The sequence below is a fragment of the Capsicum annuum genome, chromosome 9 (assembly GCF_002878395.1).
Source record: "Capsicum annuum cultivar UCD-10X-F1 chromosome 9, UCD10Xv1.1, whole genome shotgun sequence".
Taxonomy (NCBI): Eukaryota; Viridiplantae; Streptophyta; class Magnoliopsida; order Solanales; family Solanaceae; genus Capsicum; species Capsicum annuum.
In genome coordinates, this window is record NC_061119.1 from 17,897,033 (window position 1) to 17,912,983 (window position 15,951).

Sequence of the window (15,951 nt, forward strand, 5' to 3'; positions counted from 1 at the left end):
TTCCTTTATAATAATATTCTTTAAATGCGCATGTATACTCATCTATATAACACATATTACATATTGTTAATTTTAACATTAAATTCCTAGTCGTATCTTTCTCTTTATTTTGCTCTTCTTCTTCTGCTGTTATACTACTAAATTCTTCTCTTATAGCTATTTCATATTTTTTTAATATTTCTATTGGTGCTATTTTAGTAGGTATTGATGTTCCTTCTGTTTTATTATCAGATCTTAGTACTTTTTTACTTGCTTCAGCTATGTTTAAAAACCATAATTTTACTGTTCCAATTAATGTCTTTTCTATATATTCTTGTGTGTTTGTTGTATCTATTTTATTATCTAATAATTGTTTTGACATGTATCCTACCCATAATTGTATTGTTTTATTTGTGTCTATTACACAGTCTAAATCTAAAAAGTTGTAATTAATTATTTGTTTTGGTGTCCATTTATTATATTCATCCTTTGGATTTTATCTTTTAAACTCACTTTTGTAATTATAGTTTGGTTTTCTTGTTTCTGATGTACTAGGTATTATATTTTTATTTAGAGTATTTACTTCTGTATTTATTAGTTCTATATTTTATTTATTAATTACTTCTTGTTTTTCATTAATTTCTAGTTTTCCTATGTTTTCTAGAATTTCTGTATATATTTCACTATCTTCTGAATCATAATTATCTGTTTCTTCAGCATCTATTGCATTTATTTCTAATTCACTGGTTTCTGGTTCTTTATTTTTTATTTCTAATTTTTCTTTAAATTGATTTATTTCGTTTAATAATTTTTGTTCTTTATCTTTTTCTTATTTTTTCTTTCTGTCTCTTTTCATATAAATCTTTTAGCATTTATAGTTCTTTTTCTAATTCAGCAATCCTACTGTTTTTAGTTTCTTCTACTTTTTGTATTTCTTCTATGGTTTGTTGTTTTATTTTATCTATTTCCTTTTTTCTGTCTATCTCTTCGTTTTCTCTTTCTATTCTTACCATGTCTGCCAACTTATCTTCTAATTTTAATTCTTTTTTTTAACATTAAATATAAATGTTCACCTATTTTCTTATATCTCCTTCCTAAATTAGAGAATACTATTTTTATTTTTAATCCTTCATGATTTTCATATGTTTTTTCATCTATTATAAATTCTTCTTTGTTCATTTTATTTAAATGTATATAGGTTATGTTGATATATATATTCTAGACTATCTATTGTTGATTCTAAATTTGATATTTCTTGTTTTTGTGCATTTAATGAGTTTTTACTAACTCTGGCAATTATGTTATACTATAGTCTTTCTATCCTTATTTTTAATTCTCTACGTTTTTCAGATATTATTTGTTTTAATTCTTTATATTGTTGTGGTTTTTGTACGTTATTCATATAAAAAATATTTATAACATATGTAAATGTAATTTTATCATAGTTAATAAATTAATCAAATAAATCCAATTATATACTACTTCCGTAACTTTAATTAGCATAGGCTCTGATACCATTTGGAGGGGGTGCGATAACTTGGGTATTTAAATATATCTATTATAACTCTAATGGATCTATTTTTATTTGTGCGTGGATATTTCTTAACTTCTCTAAATATTTTTATTTTTAGTTTATTTATTTTTATTTTATTAATGTTCATATCTTGAAGGGTGATTAGATGGTATTTGATTAAATGCTTTACTGTAATATTCTTTGGTTTTTTCTCTTAGTCTTTGTAATTCTTGTATATTATTTTGAAGGTATTCTAAATATTCTATATCTTTTGTTCTAAAATATTCAATTAAATTTTCTTTCATAAGTATATCTGTTAATCTCATTTCTTCCATATCTTGTCGCCAGTATTTTAAATACTCGTAGTCTATCATTTTATTCTAAAGTAGTTGCTTGTTTACTAATTTCTGTGTAATATTCTATTCTGATTGTACTATAATTTATATCTGAATTAAGGTTATTAATACTATTAATTATCTCTCTTTCTTCTTCTCTTAATGAATTTTTTATGTTATATAAACTATTATCTATACTTTTTTCTAAATTTTCTTTTATCCATATTAATTTTTTTTTTAGATTTTTCATTATTTCTTTGAGTCGGTTTCTATAATTAATTTCTTCATATAAGTTACTTTGGTTTTCTCTTATTTTTCTAATATATGCTAACTTTTTTAATCTGTATAATATCCATCTGAATAATTATCTATGTAATAATAGTGATTATCATCACTTAAGTATATGTCTCCTAACTCGTCTTCTATCTGATTTATATCTAACTCTTCATCTTCAATGTTAAATATTTTTTCCCATATTATTTTCTTTACGTCTATAATTTTTATAGCTCTAAGTATGTATAAAACTAGTATTTCATATGATGCTTTTTCAAAATATTCCCTTCAATCATATACATAACAAAATATAATCATTTTAGATTACTATATACTAGATTATTCTTAAATAATATGTTCTTCGGTCACTATTAGCATGGTAATCTGGATACTTTTTCCTTAAACAGTGCCTCTACTCTAGCTACTCCCCTATCACGGTTTTCTTGCCTCACCGGTTTCACCTTTAGGATGACATAGTTCTTAGGGAATTTTCTCCTTTTTCACTTTGCTAATAAACTCCTTAACATGCTATTTTTTGAATAATTCTACTATAAAGTAACTAACATGAACTTATTTTATCATATAATGATTGTTAGGAATTTATGAATTTAGCTATTCATAATCATAAATAAATATACTTGTTCTGGTAGGTTTGATAATTCTGGGTTTTGTTCCTCCATAGCTTTTGCTTAGAAATATATCTGCTTTTTATTAAATATTCAAAAGTTTTTTGTTTACAAAGAAGGAGGTTTGCTTCAACACATGAAGACTTGCCTATAACTGAGCAAAATGTTCGTCTATTTATACCCTAAGAATGAAAGCGTGTATACTATTTTACTTTACACCTGTCCTAATATATCTTTACACGTCTCCTACTTAATAATTACATCTTTTACAAAAAGTCTTACAAAGACAAAAAAGTAATTATGGCAAGTGCCAAAAAGTCAACAAAATTAAAAAGCCAATAGTTCCTATACATTATTTAGGTAAAGGAAATCAAGAAAGCTATCTACATGTCGCTTTCATGATTTAATAGCTTGTTTTTAATTTTTTTCATTATTGCCCCGTTATTATCTTCTAGCTGGAGTCCTTATCTTCTTGGTTGATTTGTTCTTTTATTCTAGCTGGACTTCTGGGATAATATTATCTCCTCCATTACATCTCGAATATTGACGGTCTGGATATTTATGTCCAATTATCTTGCAATATCTTGTTAATAATCCATCTGAAATAAATCCTTTCCTAATTGCTCTTGCAGTAGATTGTTTTTCTGAGTTAAGTAACGTCATTATCTATTGTCTGACATCTTCCATATCTGTTTGTCGTAGTTCTCTTGAATTTGAATAAATCATTTTATGGTCTCTTGAATAATAGCTTCATATTAAGTTTCCATTGATGTAATTATTTGCTAATTCTTGAACAATTGTGGCTATTACAATAAGTTATTTATTTGCATAAAAATCAGGTATCTCGATCTTCGGTATCTCTGGTTGCTGTATAATATCTTTCGGTATAATCATATCTCTGGTTAATCCTATTTTTACAACTTGTATAACTGGTTTGATCTCGTCGTATAATATCTCTACTGGTGCATTATAAAACTTTATATAAAATATATTTCCTTTGGTTACTCTTTTATAGGTGGTGAATATTTTATGTAATTTTTCATAGCTGCTAGTTCTTCTCCATCTTGGGTATATATGGTATTTAATAATCCATAGTCGAAACAAGTTTTTATAAAGTTTGGATTGGCTCTGGGTAGTGCGATTAGCTTGTTGTAACCTTGCAATTTTTGAGTTATATAGTTTGTGTTTGATTCTTAGATATTTGTAGCTCTGGGGTTAAGGCTTAGAAAAGTTTGTAATTTGTAGATATTTTCTATATATCCTCGGGCAATATGGTTATAAGTTTTTTTATCTTGGTTTAAACTATCTCGATATGTGGTAATTTGTGGGGGTATGTACAAGGGGTCTTTTTGTGCTTTTGGTATAAATGATTTTTCAAATATCTTATTCATGTTCATGTTCTGGTATCTTTGTCCACTAACTCCTTTGCTTGTACCTGCAATTATAGATTGATAAATGTTATGGGTTTTATGGAGTGTCCTAACGTCTCCTTTGGCTCTGGAAATTTAATGTCTTCCGATCGACATAACTCTGCACACTGCTGAGTTAGCTGATTTGTAGCTTCAGACTTCAGTTTAACTTCATTAGTCTTTAGCTTTTCTATTTCATTACCCATCTATCCACTTTCATTGCAAGCGTAGTTAGGGTTTTGAGTATCTTTTCTAAAGCATCATCTTCTATTATATCGGTCTGAATAGCTTTGTCTTGATATGTAATCTGCAATAACATTTTTGTTAGTACTAATTACTTCAACTGTAAATGTAAAATTTAATATATTCAATACTAGTCTTCGAATCTCTTTTGTTGTAACTGAATTTTGTATTTTCTTTGTTAGCCACCATCGAACCTGGGTATTATCTGTTCTCACAATAAATTTGTTCTATACAATATATGGTTCAAATGCTAATAAACATTTATAATGAACATAATTCTTTTCTATTTATTTCCCATTTTATTTCTATTTCATTAAACGTACCTGAGTAATATCTGCAATGATATTCTAATTTTTCTTCTTCATATCTATATTTAAGTAATCCTCCATAACTATATTCACTAGCATCTGCTTCTACTATACATATAAATTTTTTATTTTCTTCTGGGAATTGTCATTTTGGTAATTCTTTACAAAGTATTTTTATTTTCTAGACTTATTTTTTATCTTCTTCGTTGTAATTATATTCTACGTCCTTTTTAATTTTTTTCTGTAAAGGCTTTAGGTTTTCTGCTAATTTTGGTATATATTCTCTTACTTGGTTTACTAATCCTAAAAATGATTGTAATTTCTTTTTTGTATCTAATTCTTCTTTTGAATTTATTATTTTTTATACTATATATTGTTGCATTTTTACTCCATTTTTATCTATTTGTATTTCTAAAAACTCTATCTGTTTTTTCATAATTTCGTCTTTCTTTTCACTTAAACTTATTCCCAATTTTTCTATTATATCTGTAAATTGTTCTAATAATTTTAAATGTTCCTCTTTAGTTTTTGTATATAGTAGTATAGCATCTGTGTATACGATACAATTAGGTAATTATTTAAAATAAATATCCATAAAATGTTGATATCTACCTGGGGCATTTTTATATCCAAATAGTAATACGCTTCATTCATAAAATCCTTGTGATATCGTAAATGTGGTTAATTCCTTAGATTCTTCTTCTAACTTTAAGTGGTAAAAACCTGATTTACAGTCAAATTTACTAAAATAGTTATATCCTTATATTTGTCTTATTTCGTATTGGATAATTATATGTCATAGTTTTTGCATTTAAATTTCTATAATCAATAACCATTCTACTTTTACCTCTTTTTTGTTCACTATATTTATTTACTATATATGTTGGACTACTGTGTTTGCTATTACTTTTTTGTATATATTGTTTTTCTAATAATTCATCTATATGCATTTTAAATTCTTTTAAATCGTCAAAATTATATGTTAATGGTTTTTGAGTTATTATGCTATTTTTATCTATTAATTCAATTTTTATAGTAGTTTTATGTTTTTCCCATCCTTTTAATGGATCTTCACTATATAATTGTCTTAATTTTTTCTTTATTATTTCTACCTTATCTATTGAAAATATATTATTTCTTTTTTATTTATCGAAAATACAACTAGTTCTACTGTGTCTTCTGTATTTTTTATATATTCTAACTTTTGTATAATTTTTTCACTTCCTTCTATCCAATCAGTTTTCTTTCTTATTTTATTAATAACTCTTTTTGCCCTTACTTTTTGTTTACATAGTGTTGTAAACCACCAATCTGTTTTAGTTATTATATGTGGATATAATTTATCTGAAAATGGCATTCCTAAAAGCATATGTTTTGATGTTAGTTCATAATTATAGATTTCTTCTATTGTTATTATTTTATCCCATATTTGTATTTTTACATTTTTAGCTTTATATGTAATTAAGCTTCCTTCATTATTAAATCCTTTGACTACTCCATTTACTTTTTGGTAAACTGTTGTATCTACATAAGTTTGCTTCTGCTGCTGTATCAATCCTAGGTGTATAATACCTATTATAATATCCTTCTACTATTAGTTTTACAAGTACATATATTTTCATATTATGTTAAAGTTCTTTTTATGAATAATCTTTCTTTATTATATGTTATAGATAATTGTGTATGTTCTATATTGTATGGGTTTACTTGTTCTAACCATTTTATTCCTAATATTATGTCTACTTTTTGCATTTCTTCCTTTATTTCAAATTCTATTTTTATTTTTCTGACTCCTATTATTATTTCTTTTTCTATCGTATCTTTAATGTTTATTAGACTTCTTGGTAGATCTCGGCATATATCACTATTAGATTTTGTTTCTTCACTTTTTACTAGATATTTTGCTATATAATTTGCCACATCAGCACAAAAGAGTGATAAAAATGCTAAATTTGAGCTCCGACAACTTTGATCAAGATAGTAAATTCTTATCTCTTTACTAACTTACTCTTAATAAAAACCTTTAAACACAAACAACAATATTAACATACCTAATATATTTTTACAAATTGAAATTTGAAAAAGATAAAGCACACACAGTCTGTACCAAATATATTATGTTTTCTGCCTGTACCTTTTGTCAGAATAGTATGCAACAAAGCTCAAAGGTAAAACAAATATAGTTATTATATTCAATGATCTGCCCTGTCGTTTGAGAAATTTTCTCATCTTTCTTATTTTAGCTTTTTCCATAATTTGTGTACATGAATTATGACTCACGAAATGAATAATATCATTCTCAAGATTTTAAATAAATTTTGATGAGTTATTTAAAATTTTGAATATTTTAGATAATTAATTTGGTTAGTAATTTAATAAGTAAAAGGCTTTATTTATTTTCTTATGGGGTCAATACTAAAATAAATTTAAGTAGAGGGTTAATAATAATTATAACATCACTAAAGAATAAAAGTGGAGAGAAAGAGGGATACGGAAATTACAGTTTCCAATCGTGCCGTCGCGAAAAGGACTGCTCGAAGGCTTCAGGTGAGATCGCAGTTTGCATATATGTGGTATGACCATATTTATTGAATTAAGTTGGGCAGGAATCTTAAATTCCAGTGGTAATTGGCTTGGGAAATTGTGTAAAGTGGTTAATTTTTTTTTTAAATAAATATACATATATATATATTTATGTAATAGAATAAAAGAATGAAATCATGTGCTAATAATTGAAATTTGGCTAGAATATATTTTGTTCAATGGAATTTGACCACTGTTTCATAGTTTTCCAGAGAATTGAATGTGGCGCAGCCACTGTTTCTTTGTTACCTTTAAATTGAAATTTTTGTATGAAATCAATTACCATTTTGGATAACTTAAATTTTCGATCGAGATTTTAAAGTAAGAATTTATAAAAAGGGTGTCATTATATTTGTATTCTTATGGAGATTATGTTTTGCATAGATATTGATCGTTCGGAGACTTTACGAAAGGGCAGGATTTTTGCAAGTTAGCTTGCATTTGAAATCTTCGATTAAGGTAGGTTACGGTTTAACTGGAGTTTAGATTCGACTTAATTGTGTGTATGCTCCTAAATTGGATACTTGTTGATTGGTACTCGGATATGCTTGATATTGTTGATGTTTGAGATTATTGATGCGTGTATAAATGATTATTGAAAATTTACTTGACGGAATTGTCTTATGATTTTAAGTGTACTTGTAAACTTGGAACATCGTGCTGTATTCTGTGAGGTAGTGTAAATTTAATATTACTTGTATATATTAGATCGGGTACCATGCCGGTACGGATATGTATATGTTAGATCGGGTACCACGCCGATACGGATGTGTATTTATTGGATCGGGTACCACGCTGGTACAAATGTATATATATTGGATTGGGTACCACACCGGTACGGATATGTGTATGTTGGATCGGGTACCACGCCGGTACGGATATGTTTATATTGGATCAGGTACCACGCCGGTACAGATGTGTATATATTTGATCAGGTACCATGCCGGTACGGATATGTATATATTGGATCGGGTACCACTCCGGTAAGAATGTATATATATTGGATCAGGTACCACGCCAGTATGAATATGTGTATGTTGGATCGGGTACCATGCCAGTACGAATATGTTTATATTGGATGGGGTACCACGCCGTTACGGATATGTATATATTGGATTGAGTACCACGCCGGTACGGATATGTATATGTTGGATTGGGTACCACGCGGTACGGATATGTATATGTTGGATTAGGTACCACGCCGGTATGGTACATGAGTATAGATTGTTCCCTGCAGGTCATGACTATTTGAGCAAAAATAAGTCTTATACCATGTGTATACATAATTGTGTTGATTCTGTGGGTGTTTACAATATGATTGATACTCTTGATGGTTATGTATTTTTTTTGTGAGCACTGTTTGACCTGATGTTGCTGTATTGTTGATTTATTAAATATTTGTTATGTGACGATGTCTGCCTACTTGTTATTTGAATTATGTTGTACATGTTATTAAATTGAGTTGGCCTATGATACCTACCAGTACATAGTGATTTGTACTGATACTACCCTGTACTCTTCTTTAGTTGAGTGTAGAAAGTGTTCTAGAGGCTCAGACATGACCTCGCCTCTAGAGTTTGATAGCAGATCTTGATCCAAGGGTGAGCACTCCATCTTTAGGCTGCCATAAGTCATCTTATTTGTTCTTGTCCATCTTTCGAACAATGAAACATTCTTTATTTACTTTATTTTTGGATATCACTTTAGACATGATCTTTGTTAGTAGATCTTATACGATGACTTTCGGGTCTTGAAAACTTTAGTAAGTAGTTTGTTGGACTTCCACATTAATAATAATTAATCCTAGATTATTGTTCTTATGTTGATTTTATAATAATATCATCTTAATATTGACTAAGTGATTGAGTAATGGTTCGTTTTAGATGGTTCTCCCACAAGAATATTAGTGTGGGTGCCACTCATGGCCATTTGGGTCATAAAAAAGTTGGTATCAGAGCCTTAGGTTCATCGATCTCGTCGTACAAGAACATTTCTAGTAGAGTCTTGCGGAACGGTATAGAGACGTCTGTACTTTTCTTCGAGAGGCTATAAGACACTAGAAAAATTCAAATTCTTCTTTCTTATGTGCTATTACTTAATTTTAATTGGTATCTGACTTATTTGATGAGTGTGGTTTAGAGGTATGGTGTAGAACTGGTTACCTTCCAGTTTTAAGGGGGTTCTTCCAAGGCAGTACAAAAAAAATGCCTGTAGAAAAAGTAGTTTCAGTGGTTCTTATTCAAGTGGGTTTGAGTATGTTATGGGTGTGGTGGCGTGAGTCACATTAGGAGGTTTTTTCCTAATTTAAGGCATTATGATTAGTTTGTCCAGCAGCAGGCTCCTCGAGCTCTAGTTCTAGCAGGTAGGAGAGGTGGTGGTAAAGGTAGAGGTCGTTCACAGAGTAGTCGTAGTGATCATCGAGTAGGTAGGAGTGGTAATCAACCTCATCAAAGTGGTTCTTAGCTTGATAAAAATGAGACTCAAATTGGTAGTAGGGCCCATATTTATGCTTTTCCAGGCAGGCCCGAGGCAGAGGTATCGAATGTTGTCATTACATGTACTATTCTTGTTTATAATCAGATGGACACTGTATTTTTGATCTTGGTTCTTCTTTCTCACATGTGTCTGTCAATTTTGCTATGAGTTTGGTCATGGTGTGTGATTTACTTGAATTTTCAATTTGCGTTTCTACTCCTATTAGTGATTCTATTATTGTTGATAGGATTTATCTTTCTTGTTCTATTATGTTTGTGGGGATTATATATTTGGACAGATTTTATGATTCTAGACCTGGTAGATTTTGATATAATTTTGGGTATGAGTTGATTGTCTCTGTATTATGCTATATTGGATAGTCATACTAATATAGTGACTGTGGCTATGCCGGGAATGGATAGACTTGAGTGAGAGGGTGATTATAGTCCTACTCCAATGAAATTTGTTTTCTTTCTGCACGCAAAGAGGCTAAATGGGAGAGGTTGTTTGGCCTTCCTAGCACTTCTTCGGGACACATACGCAGAGGTCCCATCTATTGAGTTAGTTTCTGTGATGTGTGAGTTTCAAGAGGTTTTTCCTAAAGATTTGTCTGGTACGTCACCAGGTCGTGATGTTGATTTCCGTATTGATCTAGGGCTATGTACTTGTCTTATTTCTATTCCTCCTTATAGGATGGTTCCGGCTGAATTGAGAGAGCTAAAGTCTTAGTTGTAGGATTTGTTGAGTAAGGGTTTTATCCCGTCGGGCTGCCTCTCTATGGGGTGCTTCTATTTTGTTTGTGAAGAAGAAGGATGGTAGTCTCCGTATGTGTATAGACTATAGGCAGTTGAGCAAGTTACATTCCATAATAAGTATCCTTTGCACCGTATCGATGATTTATTTGACCAGTTGCAGGGTACATCCATATTTTTTGAGATTGATTTGAGACCCAGGTATCATCAGCTTAAGATTCAGCCTGATGATATTCTTAAGACTGCTTTTCGAACCCGGTATAGACATTATGAGTTTCTTGTGATGTCTTTCGGGCTGACTAATGTCCCAACTACTTTTATGAGTTTAATGAATGAGATATTTAAAATCCTACTTGAATTATTTCGTGATTGTCTTTATTAATGATATTCTGATTTATTCTATGAGTAAAAAGGAATATGAGAATCACTTAAGGATTATTTTGAGTTGTAGAAGAGAAAAAACTTGATGCGAAGTTTTCTAAGTGTGGGTTTTGGTAGACTTCTGTCTTCTTTTCTTCATAGATTATGTGTAATATATGTTGTGTGTGGATATGGATGTTAGGATTATGAGTAGGATAACTTGGCCTCGATTATTGATATTTGGAGTTTAGATGCGGGCTTGGGACCTATAAAATGGTATGTTTATACCCCTTTTTAATCATATTGCTTTTGCTCTCTAGTTTAGATTATTAGTTGTAGCATGGTTATGATGTAAACCTATGTTTGAAAGATGATTTTAGTATTTGAAGCATGATTTGTGTATTTAGGCTTATTGGGTTAGTGTGGTAGTCTTGAAACCATAAATTGGGAAGATTTAACTTAAGTACCTTGTTTCTAGTCGAAGTTGCTATCTTAGGCCTGAATATGGCTTACTTAACATCTAGAAGATGAACTAGATACCTTAGCGTAGTTTGGGGCATAGTGTGCCTAATTATGGAAATTGAGGATTAGAAGAGGAATTGCCTAGCCCACTTAGGCCTAAACTTGTGTTAAGTCTTGTGGACTTAGTTGCGGATGTTAGACATAGATGAGGCTAGTAAACCTTAAAATAAGGTTACTTCGTAACTTGGTAACTTGTATTGATGTTCACGAATTCTGGGTTTTGGGTTATAGTTATGATATTTCCTGTGGAAGTGATATTGGGCATTTAGAGATGATATTCCTCCTAGATATGTTATGTGGCCTATAGAGATGCTATCTCCTCTTAGACTTAATGTTTGGCCTATAGAGATGCTATTTTCTCTTAGATATGCAAATTTGCTTAGAGAGGTGATATTCCTCATAGTCATGACGTATGACTTATCAATATAAGATATCCTCTAGACGATTACATGTCTATCTATATTATGGCTCCAATATATGAGATACCTCTTATAAATAAGACGATTAGAGATATGCTACGGCTTATAAATATGATTATCAATATGAGTTTCGAATATGTATATAGGCCGAAGGGCCATGTTATGATAACGATTGAGTATTTTAAGAGAGTTTATCAGTGTAAAGGATACAATTACAGTTTATGAATACATATATGTTTGTATACACATCTCTCCAGTATAGGATGGAGGAAGATACAGTATATTGCTTATGACTTTATTGATTGGATACTGGTGATAGCATGCATAGATTTGGTACATTCATGAGTATTGTACTGGTAATTGGTGTAATTGTAGCTGAAATATGATCTTACGATTATTCTCCCTAATTAACTGTTAAGCTATATGGTAGCTAGTTGTTTATTTGGGGACTAAAGCACTTGTATGGCTAGGAATCTAATGTATTAGTTAATGAATCTTGCTTAGTTGAAACATGGTAGCTAGGGATGGTTAATACGTGGCTTATAGTGAGGTCGGGTCTAGCATAGGTGAAGATTAGTTGGTATTGATGACTAAGTCCGTGATGTCGATTTGTTGATAAACGAGGAGTTGTGTGTTAATGAGGCTAGGTAATAAGAGATGTTGGTAATAAGAGTTGACTAGTTAATAACTTTGAATAGTTGCTAATGGTTAACTAATGAATAGTTAAACAAGAATTAGTTGGTAAATGATGGTTAGATAATGAATGAATTTAGTTATTAAAAGATGGTTAGGTGACAGTAGTAATGTGTTGTCTTGTAATGATTAACAGATATAGGATGATTAGTTAATAATAATGAATGGTGGATAAATGACAGTTTCGATCTAGTGATGAACCTTGACTAGATGTTAGATATTGGCTATTAAATAAATAGTGGTTAGTTGCTATCCCGGGAATAAGGATGATGTGAAGGATAATGTTTAGACTAATAACTAGAGGTTATGTGTTGACTAGTGAGCTAGTGATCCTATTATTATAAGTGTTGATTAGCTAATAACGAGTAGTTGGAAAGTATTGACTAGATAGAGATTCTGTGGTGATATGACTATTTTTATGAGTATTTTAGTGTATGCTATTCGACTATTGTGATGATATTGATACCCGATAAGGACGGAGGATACTGTTGTGATGATGTTGATACCCGACCAGGCCGGAGAATATATTTATGATATGTTGATATCCGGTAAGGCCGGAGGATACTATTGATGATGTGTTGATATCCGGTAAGGCTGGAGGTTGATTACATGATAATGGTCCTGATGAGGGAAGTTATGATGAGTTGTGATATTGATTGTGTACTTTGCATTCATTCCTACATATGCATTTCCTATCACAAGTATGCAGCTATATTTATCAACCGGTATAGGATGGTTGCATATATATGGGTGAAAAATATACCTTGTGTTGTTGTATACTGATTGAACCTTCTGGGTCTGGGGCGGTAGGGGTGAGCATAGGCTCGGCTAGGTATTTGGTTGTCCATAAGTTGAGGACTAAGGAGATTATGACTGTGAAGGTCCAGTGGAAGAATCGTCCTATTGAGGAGGCCACTTAGGAGACCAAAACAGATATGCGTAGCAAGTATCCACATTTTTTTGTTGATTTAGGTAATTTGTTATTTCTCCTTATCATTTGTTGTTTTTCCGTTTGGGAACGAATTATTTTTTAATTGGTATCAGATGCAACGACCCGCCCGATTGTTTAGAAATTTTCTCATCTTTCTTATTTTAGCCCTTTCCATAGTTTGTGTACATGAATTATGACTCACGAAATGAATAGTATCATTCTCGGGGTTTCAAATAAATTTTGATGAGTTACTTAAAATTTTGAGTATTTTAGATAATTAGTTTGATTAGTGATTTAATGAGTCAAAGTATTTATTTATTTTCTTATGGGGTCAATACTAAAATAAATTTAAGTAGAGGGTTAATAATAATTATAACAATATCAGTAAAGAATAAAAGTGGAGAGAAAGAGGGATAAGGGAATTACAGTTTCCAATCGTGCCGTCGCGAAAAGGACTGCTCGAAGGCTTCAGGTGAGATCGCAGTTTGCATATATGTGGTATGACCATATTTATTGAATTAAGTTGGGCAGGAATCTTAAATTCCAGTGGTAATTGACTTGGGAAATTGTGTAAAGTGGTTAAGTTTTATATATATATATATATATATATATATATATATATATAATAATAATAGAATAAAAGAATGAAATCATGTGCTAATAATTGAAATTTGACTAGAATATGTTTTGTTCAATGGAATTTGGCCACTGTTTCATAGTTTTCCGGAGAATTGAATGTGGCGCAGCCACTTTTCTTCGTTACCTTTAAATTGAAATTTTTGTATGAAGTCACTTACCATTTTGGATAAATTAAATTTTCGGTCGAGATTTTAAAGTAAGAATGTATAAAACGGGTGTCATTGCATTTGTATTCTTATGGATATTATGTTTTGCGTAGATATTGATTGTTCAGAGACTTTACGGAAGGGCAGGACTTTTGCAAGTTAGCTTGCATTTGGAATCTTCGGTTAAGGTAAGTTATGGTTTAATTGGAGTTTAGACTTGACTTAATTGTGTGTATGCTCATAAATTGGATACTTGTTGATTGGTATTCGGACATGCTTGAAATTGTTGATGTTTGAAATTACTGATGCGTGTATAAATGATTATTGAAAATTTACTTGACGGAATTGTCTTATGACTTTAAGTGTACTTGTAAACTTGGTACATCGTGTTGTATTCTGTGAGGTAGTGTAAATTTGATATTACTTGTAAATATTAGATCGGGTACCACACCGGTACGGATATGTATATGTTGGATCGGGTACCACACCGGTACGGATGTGTATATATTGGATCGAGTACCACGCTGGTATGGATATATGTATGTTGGATCGGGTACCACGCCCGTACGGATATATTTATATTGGATCGGGTACCACGCTGGTACGAATGTATATATTAGATAGGGTACCACACCGGTACGAATATATATATGTTGGATCGGGTACCATGCTGGTCCGAATGTGTATATATTGGAACGGGTACCACGCTAGTACGGATATATGTATGTTGGATCGGGTACCACGCCGGTACGAATATGTTTATATTGGATCGGGTACCACGCCGTTACGGATGTGTATATATTGGATTGGGTACCACGCCAGTACGAATATGTATATGTTGGATCGTGTACTACGCCGGTATGGATATGTATATGTTGGATCGGGTACCATGCCGGTACGGTACATGAGCATAGATTGTTCCCTGTAGATCATGACTATTTGGGAAAAAATAAGTCCCATAGCATGTTTGTACATAATTGTGTTCTGTGGATGTTTACAGTATGGTTGATACTCTTGATGGTTATGTATATTTTTTAGCACTGTTTGACCTGATGTTGTTGTATTGTTGATTCATTGAATATTTGTTATGTGATGATTCCTGTCTACTTGTTATTTGATTTATGTTGTATATGCTATTAAATTGAGTTGGCCTATGATACCTACTCTAACATAATGGTTTGTACTGATACTACCTGTACTCTTCCCTTGTTGAGTGCAGAAAGTGTTTTAGAGGCTCAAACATGACCTCGCTTCTAGAGTTTGATAGCAGATCTTGATCCAAGGGTGAGCACTCCATCTCCAGACTGTCATGAGTCATCTTATTTGTTCTTATCCATCTTTCGGACAATGGAACATTCTTTATTTACTTTATTTTTGGATATCACTTTAGACATGATCTTTGTTAGTAGTTCTTGTAAGATGACTTTTGGGTCTTGAAAATTTTAGTAAGTAGTTTGTTTGACTTCCGTATTAATAATGATTAGTCCTGGATTATTGTTCTTATGTTGATTTTATAATAATATCATCTTAATACTGACTAAGTGATTGAGTAGTGGTTCGGTTTAGATGGTTCTCCACATGAAGATTAGTGCGAGTGCCATTCATGGCTATTTGGGTCGTGACATTATAAAAGAAAATAATTCCTTGTCAGAGTAGTGTTTAACCAAGATTTAGTTTCCTTCATTCGATAAACGTAATTACGATTCCTTTTTCACATACAAAATTTATCAGCATTAGTTCTTCAT

General features: G+C 31.0%; 1 long non-coding RNA gene across 1 annotated transcript; it reads left to right on the top strand.

The window, feature by feature from the left end:
• The first annotated feature begins 7,151 nt into the window (after positions 1 to 7,151).
• Positions 7,152 to 15,618, top strand: LOC107842158. The gene is made up of 4 exons (XR_001665646.2): positions 7,152 to 7,233; positions 7,654 to 7,728; positions 14,320 to 14,394; positions 15,426 to 15,618. It is a non-coding gene; the product is annotated as an uncharacterized LOC107842158 (long non-coding RNA).
• Positions 15,619 to 15,951: the final 333 nt, after the last annotated feature.